The 21,284-nt window shown below is 39.1% G+C and overlaps 1 protein-coding gene across 50 annotated transcripts in view; it reads left to right on the top strand.

Annotated features, from left to right (window-relative positions):
• Positions 1-21,284, top strand: part of LOC106995512 (argininosuccinate lyase-like) — a 101,277-nt gene that overhangs the window by 18,974 nt on the left and 61,019 nt on the right. For all 50 annotated transcript variants that reach the window (XR_013415296.1, XR_013415305.1, XR_013415297.1 and 47 more), the window contains exon 3: positions 13,816-13,912. The gene's annotated coding sequence lies outside the window, so the exon portion shown is untranslated. The remainder of the gene's footprint in view (positions 1-13,815; positions 13,913-21,284) is intronic.

The following is a 21,284-nucleotide window of genomic DNA, read 5'->3' as shown; positions in this document are numbered from 1 at the left end:
CATTGTGGTGAATGTTTAGGTTGCTTTAGTTAATATGGTCTCGGTAATGTTATTGATTCTTCCAATCGAAAAATTCCATAAATTTTTGGAATAGTTTCAGTAAGATTGATACCAGCTCTTCATTGTACTTCTGGCAAAATTTGGCTGTAAACCCATTTGTTCTTGTTTTTTTTTTTTGTTTGTTTGTTTGAAATTATTTTATTACTGAATCTATTTCATTACTTGTTATTGGGCTATTTAGGATATCTATTTTTTTCCTGGTTCAGTCTTAAGAGGTTGTATGTTTCCAGGAATTTATCCATTTTCTTTCTTTCTTTTTTTTTTTTAAGGAATATAAAACCATTATTGACAGCTGTTCACCAGTATTTACAATAAGGTAAACAACATACATTGGATAACATTCTTGTTACCACAAAGTTGTTTATCCTGGCTTTTACTAAACCAGTAAAGCAAATGCTGAAAAGATTGAGTCTACATGTAAGGAATGAGTTGGGGTAAAGAAAAACATGTATGTCTTTTAGTTTACTTTTGTAATTTAAGCCATGAAGAGGCTTTTTTTTTTTTTTTTTTTTTTTTTTGAGACAGAGTCTCGCTCTGTTGTCCAGACTGGAGAGCAGTGATGCCATCTCAGCTCACTGAAATATCTGCCTCCCGGGTTCAAACAATTCTCTAGAAGAGGCCATTTTTTATTGCAGACTTGAAGAGCTATTATTCACTGGCTCCAAGCTGCTCTGGGTTGAAGGTCTGCGGCATCTCGCCCTGTGTGCCTCCAGCTCGAGCCACATCTGAGCAGGGAGGGATAAATTTAACGATTTTATCTAGGTTTTCTACTTTGTATGCATAGAGATATTTTATTAGTTTCTGATGATCTTTTGTTTTCTGTGGTATCAGTTGTAATGTCAATTTTATCACTTCTGATTGTGCTTGTGCTTACTTGAATCTTCTCTCTTTTTTCCTGGTTAATCTAGCACCACATCAATTTTCTTTCTTTTCTTTTCTTTTTTTTCTCTGAGACAGAGTTTCACTTTGTTGTCCAGGCTGGGTGCACTGGCATGATCTTGATTCACTACAACCTCTGCCTCCCAGGTTTGAGCAATTCTCATGCCTCAGCCTCCTGAAGCTGGGATTACAGACACCTGCCCCCATGTCCAGCTGATTTTTTGTATTTTAGTAGAGACAGGGTTTCCCCATCTTGCCCAGGCTGGTCTTGAACTTCCTGAGCTCAGGCGATTCACCTGTCTCATCCTCCCGAAGTGGTAAGATTACAGGCATGAGCCACTGTGCCTGGCCTAACACCATATCAATTTTCTTATCTTTTTCAAAAAACAAAACAGGTCTTTTGAACTAACACAGGTAAAAAATAAAGAAAATTTAAATAAATAAGAGGTCAAGAAATAGGAAATTATGTAAAGCAACCCAACTTATGAGTTGTAGGCATTCCTGAGAGAGAAGAGGAGAAGGTAAAAAGATTGGAAACATATTTGAGGGAATAATCAGAAAAACTCTCTTGGCCTTGCTAGAAAGGTACACATTCAGATGCAAGAAGCTCAGAGAATACCTGGAAATACTTTGCAAAATGAACTTCACCAGACTGTCTAAAGTCAACTAGAAGGAAAATACTCTGAAAGAAGCAGGAGAGAAATTTCAAATCACCTATAAAGGAAATCACATTAGACTAACTACAGACTTCACAGAAGAAATTTTACAAGCCAGAAGTCAGTGGGATTCTATTTTCTGTCTGTCTTCTGCTTAGTCTAGCCTATTGTTAAAGCTTTCAACTGTAAATCGGTCCTTCAGTGTGTTTTTCGTTTCTAGAAATTCCGTTCTTTTAATTTATAGATATCTGTATTTAATTCACATTCTGCATTGCTCTGATATCTTTGTGATGATTTTCAATGTTCTCTTGGATCTCATTGAGCTTCCTTATAATCCATATTTTGAATTCATTATCTTTCATTTCAGAATTGTCATTTTGGTCAGTTAGGATCCATTGCCAGAGAGCTAGTGCGTCCTTTGGTAGCGTCAAAACATTCTGCTTTCTTTTTTTTTTTTTTAAATTCATGATGCCAAAGTTCTTATGATGGTTTCTTCTCATCTGGGAAAGTTGTCACTTCTTGTTTTTGAATTTACTTTAATTTAGATGGGGCTTTCCCCCCTTGTGGGTGTAACTATAGCATCTATTGGGTAGGGGGCTTTGGCTTTGTTTCTTTAGCCCTGTGCCCTTCTGTCAGTAGACTTTTTATTGGTTTGTGCCCTTTAACCTTCATGCCAGTAAGTGGCACTCATGAGTAAGAGCCAGCTATGGCAGAAGCAGATGGTGTGTGTTTGATCTTTGTTTACTGTGATTTCGTCTCTGTTGTTTCAGGTGATAGGCTGGTCTATGTAATGCCTAGACTCTGAGTTGCCTGTTCACTCCAGAGGGGAAGACAAAGCTGGGCAGAACTGGACTACAAAGCTTACTCACCAACATCTCAAGATGAACGTGAACAGTAGCCTTTACGGGGGTGGCTGGGGCAGCTCCTGTTGAAATGCTCACAGGTCTCTGTAGGGAGGGAGGAGCTGTACCAGCTCTGCCTCCTATGTAGGTAGGAACATGATCTGTTTCCCTATCCTACCCCTGTCCCACAGAGCTCATGACTGTTAGTTCAGACAGACACTGTCATCTACCTCCAGGTCATAATGTAGCCAAGAGCCATTGAAAATGCCTGTCTGATGACTCTTCATAGTAGCAACCTCAGGGTAGGAGGTTGCTCAGCCCAATACAGACAGCCCTGTGGCTTGCCTGTTCTCTCATGCAGGAACGCTGCTACTTTGTGTACACAGGGGAAGCAGCTTCACCTTTCAGCACAGGAGGGTGGGTTTCAGCTGCTGTAGTGTCGGCCGCCTGGGTCAGCACAGCCTTAGTCTCCAGAGGGAGTGATCAGGTGCCAGTGGTGGACTGGGCTAGCCATTTTCTTGATTCTCAGATCCCAAATGGTGTTCTGGATGGTATGCATAAGTACTGGAGGGACTGGATCAGAAACAGGCTGGCATATGTGTCCTCAGGTACCCAGGGTTCAGATGCTGGCTGTGATAGAGAGGGGCAGGCTGGCCCCCACACAACTGGCAGAAAACTTAGGCAGGAGCAGGAAGAATGCTCAGGCAACTGCAGAATGCTAAAGCAACAGCAGTGCCAGGGCTGATTGCAAGTACCTGGGGCTGGGCTCTCAGAAGAGTGCCAGGCCACAGCTGAAATGATCAGATGGGAACATTGTTCTTAATTCTTTTTCTTTGAGACAGAGTTTTGCTCTTGGTGCCCAGGCTGGAGTGCAATGATGGGGCCTCAGCTCACTGCAGCCTCTGCCTCCAGGGTTCAAACAATTCTCCTCCCTCAGCCTCCTGAGCAGCTGGCATTACAGGCACCTGCCATCACACCAGCTCATTTTTGTATTTTTAGTAGAGATGGGGTTTTGCCATGTTTGCCAGGCTGGTCTTGAACTCCTGACCTCAGGTGATTTGCCTTCCTCAGCCTCCCAGAGTGCTGGGATTACAGGCGTGAGCCACTGCACCCAGCCTGTCCTTTATTCTTAAAGGACAGTTTTTGGGGGGTAAAGTATTCATTTTGGTCTTTCTCTTTCTTCCAGTACATTGAATCATCCCACTGTTTCTTGACCTGCAAGGTTTCTGTGGAGATACCCATTGATAGTCTTATGCAGGCTCCCTTATATGGGACAAGATGTTTTTCTCTTGCTGCTTTCAGAATTCTCTTTGTGATATAGGTCAGAGTATACAAAGATTCAGTTTGCAAAATGAGTAATTTCTTTTTCTTTCTTTTTTTTTTTTTTTTTTTGAGATGTATTCTCACTATGTTGTCCAGGCTGGAGTACACTGGCAGTGATCTTGGCTCACTGCAAGCTCTGCCTCGTTCTGAGATTTCTATAATGCGTACATTGGTTTTCTTGATGATTTTCTGTAAGTTCCATATGCTCTCTTCACTTTTTCCATCCTTTTTGTTTTTGTTTATCTAATGATAATTTCAAATACTTTGTTTTAGAGTTCACTCGTTCTTTCTTCTGCTTGATTGAGTCTTGCCTTGAAGCTGTCCACTAAAATTCTCAGTGCAATTATTTTACTTTGTAGAGCCAGAATTTTTGTGTGTTTTTTCTTTCTTTATTGAACTTCTAATTTTGTTCATGTATTGTTTTCCTGATTTCATTTTGTCATTTATCTGTATTTGCTTGAAGCTTATTTAGCTTTTTTTTTTTTTAGACAATGATTTTGAATTTTGCTGGGTGTGGTGGCTCACACCTGTAATTCCAGCACTTTGGGAAGCCGAGATGGGTGGATCACCTGAGGTCAGGAGTTTGAGGCTAGCCTGGCCAACATGGTGACACCCCGTCTCTACTAAAAGTACAAAAACTAGCTGAGCATGGTGGTGCGTGCCTGTAGTTCCAGCTACTCGGGAGGCTGAGGCAGAATCGCTTGAACTTGGGAAGTGGAGGTTGCAGTGAGTTGAGATCACACCACTGTACTCCAGCCTGGGTGACAGAACGAGACAAACAAACAAACAAACAAACATAATTATTTTGAATTCTTTTCAAGTAGCTTCATGGATCTTCATTATTTTAGGGCCTGTTAATGGCTCCGTATTGGGGATTTTTTTTCTCTTTTTTTTTTTTTTTTGTGGGGTCATGTTTGACTTATTCCTCATGATCTTCATAGTCTTGCATTGGTCTTTGCTTATTTAAAGGAGCAATCTTGTCTTCTTGTCTTTAAAGACTCATTTTATTAGGTAAAGACACTCTCATCTTAGGCTCCCAACTGGTGTAACTACCTTAGGGACCATAGTTATGTAGGATTGATCGGGTCCTGGTCTTCTGTGGGTTCTGTAGTCAGTCTGTATGTGGGTGAAGCTCATGGAAGGAATTTGGACAAGGAGCTTCAGTGCTTCGGGCATGTGGGGTTGGAGCCAAGTCCACAGAGAAATGCGGATGCTTATAGGTCTGCTGAGTCTGCATTTAGTGTGTTTGCTTCTAAGGTGTGAGCCTGTCTTCTTAAAGCGGCTTTCCTTGGTCTTCAAATGTACTAGAATATCATAATCTGCTATCTGGATCCCAAAGCTCCCACAATGGCACTTTTGTCCATAGATATTGCCAAATTAGCATTTTCTCGGGAGATAAGAACTGGGATCTCCTAGTCTCTTATCTTGCAGATGTCACTCTCCTTTAATTCTTTAATCTTGGCTTCTCTTATATCTGTGGACCTAATTATAATGACTATTAGAAATAAAATATTTTTTGGATAAATCCAACATCTGAACAGTCTCAGAGCCAGTTTCTGTTGACCACTTTGTTTCTTTTTTTTTTTTTTTTGAGATGGAGTCTCGCTCTGTCGCCCAGGCTGGAGTGCAGTGGCCGGATCTCAGCTCACTGCAAGCTCTGCCTCTCGGTTTTATGCCATTCTCCTGCCTCAGCCTCCTGAGTAGCTGGGACTACAGGCACCTGCCACCTTGCCCAGCTAGTCCTTTGTATTTTTTCGTAGAGATGGGGTTTCACCATGTTAGGATGGTCTCGATTTCTTGACCTCGTGATCCACCCGTCTCGGCCTCCCAAAGTGCTGGGATTACAGGCTTGAGCCACCGTGCCCGGCCTGTTTCTTTTTTTAAGGGTATATTTTGTTTTATACATTGCATGTAATATTTTGTTACAAATGGGGTATTTTAGATACTGCATTGTGACAACTTGGGATGTGAGTTCTATCTCTTCCCCTAGAGCTTGTTATGTATTTGTTCAGTAACTGGCAGAATTGTTTGAGTAAAGTCTGTTTCTCCTCCTACAATGTTAAGCCTCTGATGTTGCTCCTTGTTAAGGTGCAGTTTTAGGCAGGCCCATAGACACACTGAATGAAGTGGTTTTGGTTGCCCTCTCTCTTTTCCCATGATTGTACCCAGCTGATAAGCTCCACTAATTGCCAGCTGATTGCTCAATTGTTTGCAGCACTGCCTTGTTAACGATATTGTTCTCTAAATGAATTCTATCAAATTGTCTCCTTTTAAGGAATGATTTCTGAAGTCAGTGTTTGACGTTTATTGCAACCCCAGGATGCCTCCTCCCAGCTTTCTTATTATTTGTTTCTGTCTTGCAAACTAGTTGGACTACAATTTAGCCTTTATTGGAATCTCCTTATAATTTTATTTCACCCCAACCTCCATCCTTCTTTTGTGTGTGTGTGTGTGTGTGTGTGTGTGTGTGTGTGTGTGTGTGTGATGGAGTCTCATTCTGTTGCCCAGGCTGTAGTGCAGTGGCATGATCTCGGCTCACTGCAACCTCTGCCTCTGAGGTTCAAGCAATTCTCCTGCCTCCGCTTCCTGAGTAGCTGGGATTACAGGCGCCCACCACCACGCCTGGCTAATTTTTGTATTTTTAGTAGAGACAGGGTCTCACCACATTGGCCAAACTGGTCTCAAACTCCTGAGCTCAAATGATCCACCCACCTCGGCCTCCCAAAGTGCTGGGATTACAGGTGTGAGCCACAAGCCCGGCCCCATCCTTCTTTTTAAATGTAAAATTTTTTTTTTTTTGAGTAGTTGTACATTTGTAGAAAAATTGAGCAGATAGAACAGAGAGATCTTAAGGCCCTCCCTTGATTTTCTTCTATTATTAACATCCTGCCTGAAGTGTGGTACATTTGTTACACTTAATGAGGCAATACTGGTAAGTTGTAAACTAAAGTTCGTATCTGACAAGTCTTCAGTGTTCGTGTTGAACATTGTATGGGTTTGAACAGATGTCTAGTGACCTCTATCCCATACTACAGTAACATTCACCGTAGTTTCACTGCCCTAAATATCACCTGTACTTGACCTATTCATTTCTGTCTCCTTCTCTTCCCTTTACCCTTGGCAACTATTGATCTTTTTACTCCATAATTTTCCATTTTGGGAATATCATATAGGTGGAATCATAGTTCGTGTAGAACTTTCAGATTGGCTTCACTCTACTTAGAAATAAGTATTTAAGGTTTCTCTGTGTCTTTTTTTGTGGCTTGATAGCTGATTTCTTGTTGTCATTGAATAATATTTCATGTTTAGGTACGCCACAGATTGTTTATCCACTCACCGATTGAAGGACATCTTGGATGCTTTCAAGTTTAGCAATTATGAACAAAGTTGCTATAAACATTTGTGTGCGGGCTTTTGTACAGACGCAAGTTTTCAACTTATTTGGATAAATACTGATGAGTGCACTTCTGGATCATATGGTAAAAGTACGTTTAATTTTGAAAGAAACTGCCCAAGAATCTTACAATGTGGCTATGCCATTTTGCATTCCCACAGGCAATGAGTGATAGTTCCTGCTGCTCTCTATCTTTCCCAGGATTCTGTGTTGTCAGTGTTTTGGATTTTGGAAATTAAAAAAAAATTTTTTTTCTTCTTGAGATGGAGTCTCATTCTTGTCACCCAGGCTGGAGTGCAGTGGTGTGATCTTGACTCACTGCAACCTCCACCTCCCGGGTTGAAATGATTCTCCTGCCTCAGCCTCCCAAGTATCTGGGATTACAGGTGTGCACCACCACAGCTGGCTACTTTTTTGTGTGTGTTTTTAGTAGAGATGGGGTTTCACCACGTTGGCCAGACTGATCTCGAACACCTCACCTCAGGTGATCCAACCACCTCAGCCTTTCAAAGTGCTGGGATTAACAGTGGGGAGCCACTGTGCCTGACCTAAAAATTTTTTTTAACTTTTATTTTAGATTCAGTGGTTGGAAATTTAATAATTGTGTAGTATCATGTATTTTTCTTTTAATTTGCAGTTCCTTGAGGATGTATGATGTTGATCATCTTTTTTACATGCTGATTTGTTATCTGAATATCTTTTCTGTTGACGTGGCTGTTTGGATCTTGTGCCCATTCTTAATTGGGTTGTTCATTTTCTTGTTGAGTTTTAAGAGTTCTTTGTATATTTTGGACATCAGTCCTTTATCAAGTGTGTGTTGTGTAAAGATTTTCTCTCAGTCTGTGGCTTATCTTGTTATCTTTAAAGGTGTCTTTTGCTAGCAGAAGTTCTAGTTTTAATGAAGTCCAACTCATCAATTCTTTCCATTCATTGATGATGTCTTCAGTATTATATCGATGAAGTCATTGCTAAACCCAAAGTCACCTACATTTCCTTTTATGTTATCTGTTGCGAGGGAGTGATGACTATCTGGACTGGTGTAGGCATAAAAGAATTTACTGGCCGGGCTTGGTGGCTCATGCCTGTAATCCCAGCACTTTGGGAGGCCGAGGTGGGTGGATCACCTGAGGTCGGGAGTTTGAGACTAGCCTGACCAACATCGTGAAACCCTGCCTCTACTAAAAATGCAAAATTACTGGGCGTGGTGCTGCATGCCTGTAATCCCAGCTACTTGGGAGGCTGAGGCAGGATAATCACTTGAACCTGGGAGGCGGAGATTGCTGTGAGCCGAGATCACTCCATTGCAGTCCAGCCTGGTTAACAGGAGCGAAACTCCATCTCTAAAAAAAAAAAAAAAAAAAAGAATTTACCTCATTGAGGCAAAGGTTGCAGTGAGCCAAGATTGCACCACTGCCCTCCAGCCTGGGTGACAGAGTGAGAGTCTCTCAAAGAAAAGGAAAAAAAAAAAAGGAAAATTTTAGCTTGTTATAGGTAGGGAAGGTAGACTTATTAAAGAAAGTAGGAAAATACATTGCTAGGGAGGCAATGGGCGGCTTGCAACAAAGAAGCTGACTGCAAACAAAGGATTGCCTGAGATTTTATAAGCTAGTTCTTAGGCTCTATGCTGAAGAGGGCTTTGTGTAGCACTGATAATGCCAAGGTTGTGATGCAAGATTCTTAGTCATTTTGCCAGCCAAGGACCTCTGGCCAGTGACACCCCCACCTGGGCCTTGCTTGGGCACGCTACCTGCCACACAGGAGGCTCCCCATCCACTTGGCCCAGTCTGGCTTGCACAGCAACTCAGCCTGCGGCTGGACCAGCATGCTCCAGCCTGCCTGTGTTATAGCTTCTACCTGAGATGGGGGGTTCACCAGCTCTTTTCTCACATCCAAGAAGAATGAGGATGCCCTGACAATTGAAGGATTAGGAAGGTAGAGAGAATTTTATTGAGTGATGGAACAGCTTTCAGTGGAGAGAGGACCTGGGGGCAGTTTCTCTCCTTGTGTGGCTAAGCCCAGGGCTTTTATGGGCTCAGAACAGGGGAGTGCATGCTGATTGGTTTGTGCATGTGCAAAAAGGTTAAAACAAAGGCACCACCCAAAGGTGGGCACAGCATTGTGAAAAAACAATTAGGAAGTGTAGGTGTATGTAAACCAGGTGAAGGGCGGGGATCAGTCAGAGGAAAGAGCACCAGGCAGGGAGTCAGCTTCTCAGTTCAGTCCGTGGATTTGACTCGTAGCTTGGCTTTTAGGCTTTAAATTGTCCTTGGCTTGGAGGTGGGATTTCCCTGGGGACTTGGCCCTATCTTTCTAGGCATTTGTCTGCCTCCTGCCACTATCAGTGCAGTGAGCTAACTTGCAATTTTTTTTTTTTTTTTTTTTTTGAGGCGGAGTCTCGCTCTGTCGCCCAGGCTGGAGTGCAGTGGCGATCTCGGCTCACTGCAAGCTCCGCCTCCCGGGTTCCCGCCATTCTCCTGCCTCAGCCTCCCGAGTAGCTGGGACTACAGGCGCCGCCACCACGCCCGGCTAATTTTTTTGTATTTTTAGTGGAGACGGGGTTTCATTGTGTTAGCCAGGATGGTCTCGATCTCCTGACCTCGTGAACCGCCCGTCTCGGCCTCCCAAAGTGCTGGGATTACAGGCTTGAGCCACCGCACCCGGCAAACTTGCAATTTTTTATGTCAACCGAGGGTCTGCTGGTAGCCAGGCACAGGAAGATTATGAGTTGTTTGTGCAGTAGGGCTGTGTGTTCCAGATTATGAAGAAAGGCAGACTTGTAGCTTATCTGCTTCCCTTTTTTTTCGGTTTCCCCTGCTCCCACGAGTCTGACTCCCCTTCCCTAATTAGGACTCTACATTATCTTCTAGGAATGATCTGGTTTGAGTTAATTTTGTGAAATATGTAAGGTCTATTTATAGATTCTTATTTTTGCATGTAAATACCAGTTCCAGCACCATTTATTGAAAAGAATATCTTTTCTCCATTGAGTTCCCATCGCTTCTTTGTCAAATATCAATTGACTATATTTGTGTAGGCATATTTCTGGGCTCTCTATTCTGTTCTATTGATCTGTTTGTCTATCATTTTGCCTATGCCATGCTGTTTTGATTACTATGGATTTGTAGTAAATCCTGAGGTTGAATAGTATGTCTTCCAACTTGGTTCTTCCTCAATATTGTGTTGGCTATTCTAGTTCTTTTGCCTTTTCATATAAATTTTGGAGTTAGTTTATTATTCACAAAATAATTTGGTGAAATTTTGATTGGGATTGTGGTGAATCCATAGGTTAAGTTATAGAAAATTGACGTGTTGACAATAGTGAGTCTTTCTATCCAGGTACGTGGAATGGCTCCCCATTTATTTAGATAGTCCCTGAGTTTTTCTTTTCTTTTCTTTCTTTCTTTTTCTTCCTTTTTAAAAAAATTTTTTGATTTTTGTATTTTTGGTAGAGATGGGGTTGGCCATGTCAGCTGGCCATGTTGGCCAGGCTGGTTTTGAACTCCTGACCTCAGGTGATCCACCCCTTTTGGCCTCCCAAAGGACTGGGATTACAGGCGTGAGCCACCACGCCCAGCCTGTCTCTGATTTTTTCAATAGAGTTTTATAGTTTTTCTCATGTAGAACCGCTACGAATAACAATATGGTGGTGGAATGGTTTGGCTGTGTCTCCACCCAAATCTGAACTTGAATTGTATCACCCAGAATTCCCCCATGTTTTGGGAGGAACCCAGGGGAAGGTAATTGAATTATGGGGACCGGTCTTTCCCGTGCTATTCTCGTGATAGTGAATAAGTCTCACAAGTTCTGATGCATTAATCAAGGGTTTCTGCTTTTGCTTCTTCCTAATTTTCTCTTGCTACTGCCATATAAGAAGTGCCTTTCACCTCCCACCATGCTTCTAAGGCCTCCCCAGCCATGTGGAAGTGTAAGTCCAGTTAAACCTCTTTTTCTTCTCAGTCTCGGATATATCTTTATCAGCAGTGTGAAAACAGACTAATACAGGTGGTTTCTCCAAAATTGAAAATAAAATTACTATATGATCTCACAATCCTGTTTCTGGGTATATATCTGAAAGAATTGAAAGCAGGGTCTTAGATATTTGCAAAGCCATATAAATTGTGTTATTATTCACAGTAGCTGAGAGCTGGAAGCAACCCAAATGTCTATCAACAGAAGAATAGGTAAGGGAGGATTAACTCTGGGCTCTGTATATGATTCCATTGGTCTAAATGTCTGTCTTTATGCTACTTCCAAACTATTTTGATTACTGTAGCTTTGTAATATGTTTTGAATTCTAGAAGTGTGAGGCCTCTAACTTTGGTCTTTCTTTTCAATATTTTTTTGGCTATTCAGGTCCCTTGGGATGACATTTAAATTTTTGGATGGGTTTTCTCGTTTCATGGCCTGTTTGCCCTCCAAGGCAAAATCTCTGAGGCAGTGTTCTGTAATTGTGGGTGGAAACAATGACAGGTTACCCAGCCCCCCCACCCCACCTTGAAACTTCAGGCACCCACTGGTAACTAACTGAGAGCTCATTGTGGAGGAGCAGCAGTCTGAGGTTCTTTGGATTGCTTCCCCACATAATGAGCCACTGCCTCATGAACTCGGCAAGGATGGTCAGGGCCCCCATCTTCTCCGTTTGCTGCATCTAAGGCAGGGCCCCTATTTCACAAGTAGGTCTTGAGTGTTAAAAGGGAGCCTCCAACTCTCAAATGCACTTGCCTCAAAACAAATAGATGGGGGTTGGATGCGGAATGCTGTGTTGTCTCTGGTTTTAGAATCAGGGCAGTAGTAAAGATGACTAAACTCTTTATTTGTATAAACCTTTTGTGGTAGTAAATACCTAAAATATTAGCTTAAACTTTGAAAGGTGATAATTTTTTTTTTTTTTTTTTTTTTTTTTTTTTGAGATGGAGTCTTGCTCTTGTTGTTCAGGCCAGAGTGCAATGGCACAATCTCAGCTCACTGCAAGCTCTGCCTCCTGGATTCAAGCAATTCTCCTGCCTCAGCCTTCTGAGTAGCTGGGATTATACATGCCCATCACCACACCCAACTCATTTCTGTGTTTTTAATAGAGATGGGGTTTCACCATGTTGACAGGGCTGGTCTTGAACTCCTGGCCTCAGGTGATCTGCCCACCACGGCCTGTCAAAGCGCTGGGATTATAGGCATGAGCCACCATGCCCGGCTGAAAGATGATAAATTTTGAAAGTATGTAGATTTAGATTTCCATCCTATCTTCTCTACTTAAAAGTCAAGAGATCCTGCACAATTCACTCATCTTCCCTGAGACTGTTAACTTATCTATGCTATGGGACCAATGACACTTCCTTTTTTTTTTTTTTTTTTTTTTTGGAGACGGAGTCTCGCTCTGTCGCCCAGGCTGGAGTGCAGTGGCCGGATCTCAGCTCACTGCAAGCTCCGCCTCCTGGGTCTACGCCATTCTCCTGCCTCAGCCTCCCGAGTAGCTGGGACTACAGGCGCCCGCCACCTCGCCCGGCTAGTTTTTTGTATTTTTTAGTAGAGACGGGGTTTCACTGTGTTAGCCAGGATGGTCTCGATCTCCTGACCTCGTGATCCACCCGTCTCGGCCTCCCAAAGTGCTGGGATTACAAGCTTGAGCCACTGCGCCCGGCCGACACTTCTTTTAAGGCTTTTTTTTTTTTTTTTTTTTTGAGGTGTAAGTGCCAAAATCTTTGTGAAGGATCTGAAACACAGAATCTAAACTGATAACTGTTAATTCCATTTCTTCCATTTCTCTTTTCTTATTATTTATACCTCTTTTATTTATTTTTTTTGTGAAATACCTCCTTTATTTTAAGATACTGCAAACAGTAAATAGATTTCTGAATTGAAATGCTAAGTACTGTAAAATGTAAAAAATTATTTTTGCTGGGCATGGTGGCTCATGCCTGTAATCCCAGCACTTTGGGAGGCTGACGTGGGTGGATCACCTGAGGTCAGGAGTTCAAGACCAGCCTGGCTAACATGGTGAAACTCAGTGTCTACTAAACAATACAAAAATTAGCCAGGCATGGTGGCGGGTGCCTGTAATCCCAGCTACTAGGGAGACTGAGGTAGGAGAATTGCTCAAAACTGGAAGGTGGAGGTTGCAGTGAGCCAAGCAGATACCACTGCACTCCAGCCTGGGTGACAGAGCCAGACTCTGTCTGAAAAAAACAAACGTAATTTATTGAGATATATACAGTATTGCTTATTAATACATTTTATATTGTATCCATTAATTATTCTAATAGTTGTAGTTATTTTTAATATTTTTGTCTTTTGATTTTATACTAGAGTTAAAAGTTATTTGTATGTTATTTCTTCAACATTCAGGGTAAAGATGGTTCAGGGTAAAGATAGTGGGAGAAAAATTATGTCTACTAAAAATCTTTTTACTTTGTGTTTCCCACAGCAGGATACCTTGCTTTAGGCTCTGCTCAGTAGACAGTGTCCAACTGTGTGCACAGCCTGAGGCTGAAGCTGACAGAAACCAATTAGTGCATATTGTTAAGTCTTAAAATGAGATGCAGGGTAGATCCCTAATTAAATATACTACAATATCATCATCACTGTCATTTTTATAACAGGATTGAGAGTAATAGAGTAAGCTCTATTGGTGCTAGAGAATTCAATTGATACCATTCTTGTTCTCTAGGCGCTGTTACCCTTTGCTGTGGTGGGGAGTATGGATGAAGTGAAAGTTGCAGAAAGGATGGTCAGAGACCATCACTACCCTTGGGGAGTTTTGCAAGGTAAAAATGAAAGAGGGCAGGCTTTGGAATGATTAAGTTAAATATATGTGTATCATTCATAGTCTCAAAGTAACATTTTAACTTGGGCTAATATTGGTAACTCTGGTAATCTGTAAGTTAACAGTTACTAATGAGGAACATAAACTCTGTTTTATTTTAACTAATGCTTACTCTAACCGTGATTCATTCTCATAGAAGTTTGCTGAACGCTGCTTTAAGCCAAAATCTACAGAGTCTGGGAAGAACCTCTTTGTTTATCCCAGTGTTCCCAATGCGCCATGTACATATTATCTGTCTCTGTATCAATCATGATATTGAGAATGCTGGAAAGCTCTTTAAACAAAATGGAAGCAAAAATACTAGTGTGTAGACATGTTACATAAACTCATTACTACCTAATGTAGAAACCATTTTAAACTGGTCACTAGAAAAAAGAGTGATAAACTTTTTAAAACAAGAAAGTACATTTTACCTTTGGCTAAAGATTATACCTTTGACATTTATATAATTATTTAGCGTCATACTAAGTTAGAATAGTGTAGTAAGCAGTAATTTATTGTCTGATTCATATACTTGTGGTACTAATTATTGGAGAATGGAAAATTTCTACTTGTACTGGTTTCCAAATGATATGGTTTTTTTTGTTTGTTTGTTTTTTGAGACAGAGTTTTGCTCTTGTCACCCAGGCTGGAGTGCAGTGGCACGATTTTGGCCCACTGCAACCTCCACTTCCTGGGTTGAAGTGATTCTCCTGCCTCAGCCTTCCTAGTAGCTGGGATTACATGCACCTGCCACCACACCTGGCTAATTTTTGTATTTTTAGTAGAGGCAGGGTTTCACCATATTAGGCTGATCTTGAACTCCTGATCTCAGGTGATCCACCTGCCTCAGTCTCCCAAAGTGCTGGGATAAGGCATGAGCCACCGTGCCCAGCCCCAAATGATGTTTTTAGTAAATTGACATATTAGAGATTTAAAAATTTGTTAAACATACTTAAAACTTAATGTTTTAATATTTGTTGTATCATGTTGTATTACATATTAGTATATGTTATAAAATATATAACTACACTATGTGGATGTATAAAATTTGGTCACAGTATTAATCACAATAAACCATACATTGTAGTCAGTTTTCTGGACATGATAAATACAGGAGAGAGCCATATAAATTATTTTTCTTTAATCTTCATTGACAAAACTGTATGTACTTTTCATGTACAACATATTGTTTTGAAATACATATACATTGTGGAATGGTTACACTGATTTAATTAACATATGTGTTATCTCAATTATTTTGTGATGAAAACTTAACATCTATCTTAGCAATTTTCAAGAATATAAAATATTTTTATTAATATGGTCACTATGTTGTACAATAGATCTCTTTAACTTTTTCTTATCTAACTAAAATTTTGTAGCTTTTGACTAACATCTCTCCTACCATACCCTCTACCTAACTCACATAACCACCATTCTACTCTCTGTTTGTACAAGTTTAACTTTTAAAAATTTGATCTATTAGTGAGATCATTTACTATTTGTCTTTCTGTGCTTGGCGTATTCACGTAGTGTAAAGTCCTCCAGTTCCATCCATGTTGCTGCAAATGATAGGATTTCCTGACTTTTAAGGCTGAATAGTATTCCATTGCATATGTATGCCACAGTTTTTTCTTCATGCATCTATTCATGGACACTTAGATTGCTTCCATATCTTGGCTCTTGTGAATAATGGTAGTGTAGGTATCTCTCTGACATACTGACTTCATTTTTGGGAGGTAATATATCTAGTAGTGAGATGGCTGGATCATATGGTCGTTGTTTTATTTTTAATTTTTTGAAGAAACTCCATACTGTTTTTCATAATGGCTATCCTAATTTACATTGCCACGAACAGTGTACAAGGGTTCTCTTTTTTCCACGTCCTCACCAGCACTTGTTTGTCTTATTGATAATAGCCATTTTAGCATGGGGAAGTAACAGCTTATTGTGTTTTTAATTTTTTTTTTTTTTTTTTTTTTTTTTGAGATGGAGTTTAGCTCTTGTTGCCCAGGCTGGAGTGAAATGGTGTGATCTTGGCTCACTGCAACCTCCGCCTCCTGGGTTCAAGCAATTCTCCTTCCTCAGTCTCCCAAGTAGCTGGGATTTTTTTTTTTTTTTTTTTTTTTTTGTATTTTTAATAGCGACAGGGTTTTGGCGTGTTGGTCACACTAATCTTGAACTCCTGACCTCAGGTAATCCACCTGCCTCAGCCTCCCAAAATGCTAGGATTATACGCATGAGCCACCACACTGGGCCTGTGTTTTTTAATTTTTAATTTTTATGGATACATAGTAGGTGTATATATTTATAGGGTGCATGAGACATTTGATACTGGCATTCAATGTGCAGTAATCACATCAGGGTAAATAGAGTACCCGTCAACTTAAGCATTTATCCTTTCTTTGTGTTATAAACAATCCAATTATACTCTTAGTTATTCTAAAATGTACAGTAAATTATTGTTGACTGTAGTCACCCTTTTGTGCTATCAAATACTAGATCTTATTCATTCTATTTATGTATTTGTACCCATCAACCATCCCCACTTCTCTCCCTCCCAATCGTTTCCTAGTTACTGGTGATTAACATTCCACTCTTTATCCCCCTGGGTTCAATTGTTTTAATTTTTAGCTCCACAAATGAGTGAGGACATGTCTTCCTGTGTCTTGCTTATTTCACTTAACATCATGTCCTCGGTTCCATCCATGTTGTTGCAAATGACAGGATCTCATTATTTTTTATGACTGAATAGTACTCCATCATGTATATGTACCGCATTTACTTTATTCATTCATCTGATGATGGATACTTAGGTTGCTTTCAAATCTTGGCTATTGTGAATAGTGCTGTAACAAACACGGGAGTGGAGCTATCTCTTTGATATACTACTTTCCTTTCTTCTGGGTATACTCCTACTAGTGGGATTGCTGGATCATATGGTAGTTCTATTTTTTTTTTTTTTTTTTTTTTTTTTTTTTTTTTTTTTTTTTTTTTTTTTAGGAAACTCCGTACTGTTTTCCATAGAGACTGTACTGATTGACATTCCAACCAACAGTGTACAGGGATTCCTTTTTCTCCACATCCTCACCAGCATTTGTTATTGCCTGTCTTTTGGATAAAAGCTTTTTTAACTGGGGTGAGATGATATCTCATTGTAGTTTTTATTTGCCTTTCTCTGGTAATGAGTGATGTTGAAAACCTGTTCATTTGCTTGTTTGGCATTTTAAAAAACCCACAATGAGCAGTTACTTCACACATGTTAAAATGGCTGTTGTCAATAAGACAAAAGAAGACATTTGTATGTCTTCTTTGGAGAAATGTCTATTCAGATCTTTTGCCCATTTTAAATTGGATTATTAGATTTTTTCCTATTGAGTTGTTTGAGCTTCTTAAATATATTCTGGTTATTAATCTCTTGTCAGATAAATTGTTTGGAAATATTTTCTCATTGTGTAGGTTATCTCTTCACTTTGTTGATTGTTTCCTTTGTTTTGCAGAAGGTTTTTAACTTGAGATGGTCCCATTTGTCTATGTTTGCTTTGATTGCCTGTGCTCATAGGGTATTACTCAATAAATGTCCTAAAGAGTTTCCCCATTGTTTTTTGTAGTAGTTTCATAGTTTGGGGTCTTAAATTTAAGTCTTTAATCCTTTTGATTTGATTTTTATATGTGGTGAGAGATAAAAGTCTAGTTTCTTTCTTCTGCATATGGATATCCAGTTTTCCCAACACCATTTATTGAAGAGCTTATCCTTTCCCCAATGTATGTGCTTGGCACCTTTGTTGAAAATTAGTTCTCTGTGGCTGTATGGATTTATTTCTGTGTTCTCTATTCTGTTCAATGGGTCTATGTGTCTGTTTTTATACTGATACCATGCTGTTTCACTTATAGCTTTGTAGTATAATTTGAAGTCAGGTAATGCGATTCCCTCCAGTATTGTTATTTTTGCTCAGAATTGCTTTAAGTATTTTTTTTTTTGGTTCCATATACATCTTAGGATTGTTTTTTCTTTTTCTATGAAGAATGTCATTGGTATTTTGATAGGGATTGCATTTAATCTATAGATTGCTTTGGGTAGTATGGACATTTAACAATATTATTGACTCTTCCAATCCATGAACATGTTTTATGTCCTCTTGCATCAGTGTTTTATAGTTTTCATTGTAGAGATTTTTCATTTTTTTGTTCATGTTTATTTCTAGGTATTTTATTTTATTTATAGCTACTGTAAATTGGATCAGTTTTTATTTCTTTTTCAGATTGTTCACTTTTGGGTATAAAAATGCTACTGATTTTTGTAGGTTGATTTTTGTGTGTTGTAACTTATTAATTTTGTTTATCAGTTCTAATAGTTTTTTTTTGGTGGAGTCTTTAGGTTTTTCTGAATAGGAGATCAAATCATCTGCAAACAAGGATAATTTGACTTCTTCCTTTCCAGTTTGGATACTCTTTATATCTTCTCTTGTCTTATTGCTCTAGCTAGGACTTCCAGTTTAATAACGGCAATGAAAGTGGACATCCTTGTCATTTTCCAGACCTTAGAGGAAAAGCTTTTAGGTTTCTTTCCATTCAGTATGATACTAGCTGTGGGTCTGCGATACATGGCTTTTATTATGTGGAAGTATGTTCCTTCTATCCCCAGGTTTTTGAAATTTTTTATGATGAAGGGATATTGAATTTTATCAAATGCCCTTTCAGCATCAATTAAAATGATCATATGTTTTTTGTCTTTCATTCTGTTGATATGATGTACGATATTGATTGATTTTTGTGTGTTGAAGCATCATTGCATCCCTGGGATAAAGCCACTTGGTCATGAGGAATGGTTTTTAATGTGTTGTTGAGTTCAGTTTGCTAGTATTTTTTTGAGGGGTTTTTCATCAATGTTCCTCGGAGATATTGGCCTGGAGTTTTCTTGTTTTAATGTATCTTTATATGGTTTTGGTATCAGGGTAATACTGGCCTCGTTGAATGAGTTCTGATGCATTCCCTCCTCCTGTATGTTTTAGAATAGTTTGAGTAGAATTAATATTAGTTCTTTAAATGTTTGGTGAAATTCAGCAGTGAAGCCGTCATATCCTGGACTTGTCTTTGCTGGGAGACTTCTTCTTATATCGGTTTTGATCTCATTACTTGTTATTGGTCCATTCAGGTTTAGAATTTCTTCATGGTTCAATCTTGATAGGTTGTATGCATCTAGGAATTCATCCATTTCTTCTACGTTTTTTAATTTATTGGCATATAATAGCTCATAGTAGCCTCTAATGAGCCTTTGGATTTCTGCGGCATCAGTTGTAATGCTTCCTTTTTCTTTTCTTTTTTTTTTTAATTTTTTATTTTCAGAGATGGGGGTATCACAATGTTTCCCAGGTTGGTCTCAAACTCCTGGCTCAAGCAATCCTCCTGTCTCAGCCTCCCAAAGTTCTGAGATTACAGGCGTGAGCCACTGCACCTGGCCATAATGTCTCCTTTTTCATCTCTGAGTTTATTTATTTGGGTCTACTCTTTTTTTTTTCCCCTAGTCTGGCTAAAGGTTTGTAGATTTTGTTTATGTTTTCAAAAAATAAACTTTTCGTTTCATTGATCTTTGGTATTTTTTCATTTTAATTTCATTTATTTCTGCTCTGATTTTTATTCTTTCTTTTCTTATACTAATTTTGGGGTTGGTTTCCTCTTGCTTTTCTAGTTCTTTAAGATGCATTGTTAGGTTGTTTATTTGATGTTTTTCTGCTTTTTTTGATGTAGGAACTTGTTACTATCAACTTTGTTCTTAGTACGGCTTTTGCTGTATCCCATAGGTTTTGGTATGTTATATTTCCATTTTCATTTGTTTCAATAAATTTTAAAATTACCTTCTTTATTTCCTCATTGACCCACTGGTCATCCAGGAACACATTACTTAATTTTCATGTGTTTGTGTAGTTTCCAAAGTTCCTCTTGTTATTGATCTATACCTTTATTCCTTTGTAGTCAGGGATAATACTTGATTTCATATTTTGAATTGTTTGAGACTTGTTTTGTGGCCTAACATATTCTGTATCCTTGAGAATATGCTACATGCTGAGGAGATGAATGTGCATTCTGTAGCCATTGTATGAAATGTCCTGTAACTGTCTTTTAGGTCCATTTGGTCCATACTGCAGATTAAGTCTAATGTTTTTGCTGTTTTTCTGTCTGGATGATCTGTCCAATGCCAAAAGTGGAGTGTTGAAGTCTCCAGCTATTATTGTATTATAATCTTTCTCTTTCTTTAGCTCTAATAATATTTCCTTCATATATCTAAGTGCTCCAATGTTGGGTACATACATATTTATATTGTTTATGGTCTCTTGCTGAATAGATTCTTTTATCAATAAGTAATGAATCTTCCTTGTCTGTTTTTACAGTTTTTGTCTTGAAATGTATTTTATCTGATATAAGTATACATTTTCGTGTTCTTTTTGGGTTTCCATTGGCATGGAATTACCTTCCCGTCCCTTTATTTTTAGTCTATGTGTGTCTTTTTAGGTGAAGTGTGTTCTAGTAGGTAACAGATCGTTGTTGTTGTTTTTTTCTTTTTGGAAATCCAATCAGCTACTCTGTCTTTTCTTTTCTCTTTTTTTTTTTTTTTTTTTTTTTGAGACAGAGTCTTGCTCTGTCACCCAGGCTGGAGTGCAGTGGCACAATCTCGGCTCACAGCAACCTCCACTTCCTGGGTTCAAGCGATTCTCCTGCCTCAGCCAGCTGAGTAACTGGGATTACAGGCGCCCACCACCATGCCTGGCTAATCACTCTATATCTCTTGATTGGAGAGTTTAATCCATTTACATTCAATGTTGTTATTGATAAGTAAGGACTTACTCTTGTCATTTTGTTATTTGTTTTCTGGTGGGTTTGTGGTCTTCTCTTCCTTTTTACCTACTTTCTTGTCTTCTTTTTAGTCAAGGTGATTTTCTCTGATGGTATGCTTTAATTTCTATTTTTGTGTATCTTTGTACGTTTTTTGATTTGAGGTTACTATGGGGCTTGTATATAACATCTTATAATCCATTATTTTAAACTGATTACAACTTACCCCGATTGCATAAATGAACAAAGAAACTAACAAACAAGCAAAAACTAATAAAAACTTTACACTTTAATTTCATCCCTCCACTTTATTAACATTTTTAAAATTTCTATTTATATCTTATACTGTCTATGTCTTGAAAAGTTGTCATACTTATTATTTTTGATACATTTACTTTTTAGTATTTCTACTCCAGATATGAGTGCTTTACCCATCACAATAATCTTGTTTTAACATTCCATGTGTATCTGTATACTTACTATTAGGTTGGTGCAAAAGT

Source organism: Macaca mulatta, chromosome 3, assembly GCF_049350105.2.
Source record: "Macaca mulatta isolate MMU2019108-1 chromosome 3, T2T-MMU8v2.0, whole genome shotgun sequence".
Taxonomy (NCBI): Eukaryota; Metazoa; Chordata; class Mammalia; order Primates; family Cercopithecidae; genus Macaca; species Macaca mulatta.
This window is presented reverse-complemented; position numbering and strand designations above follow the sequence as displayed.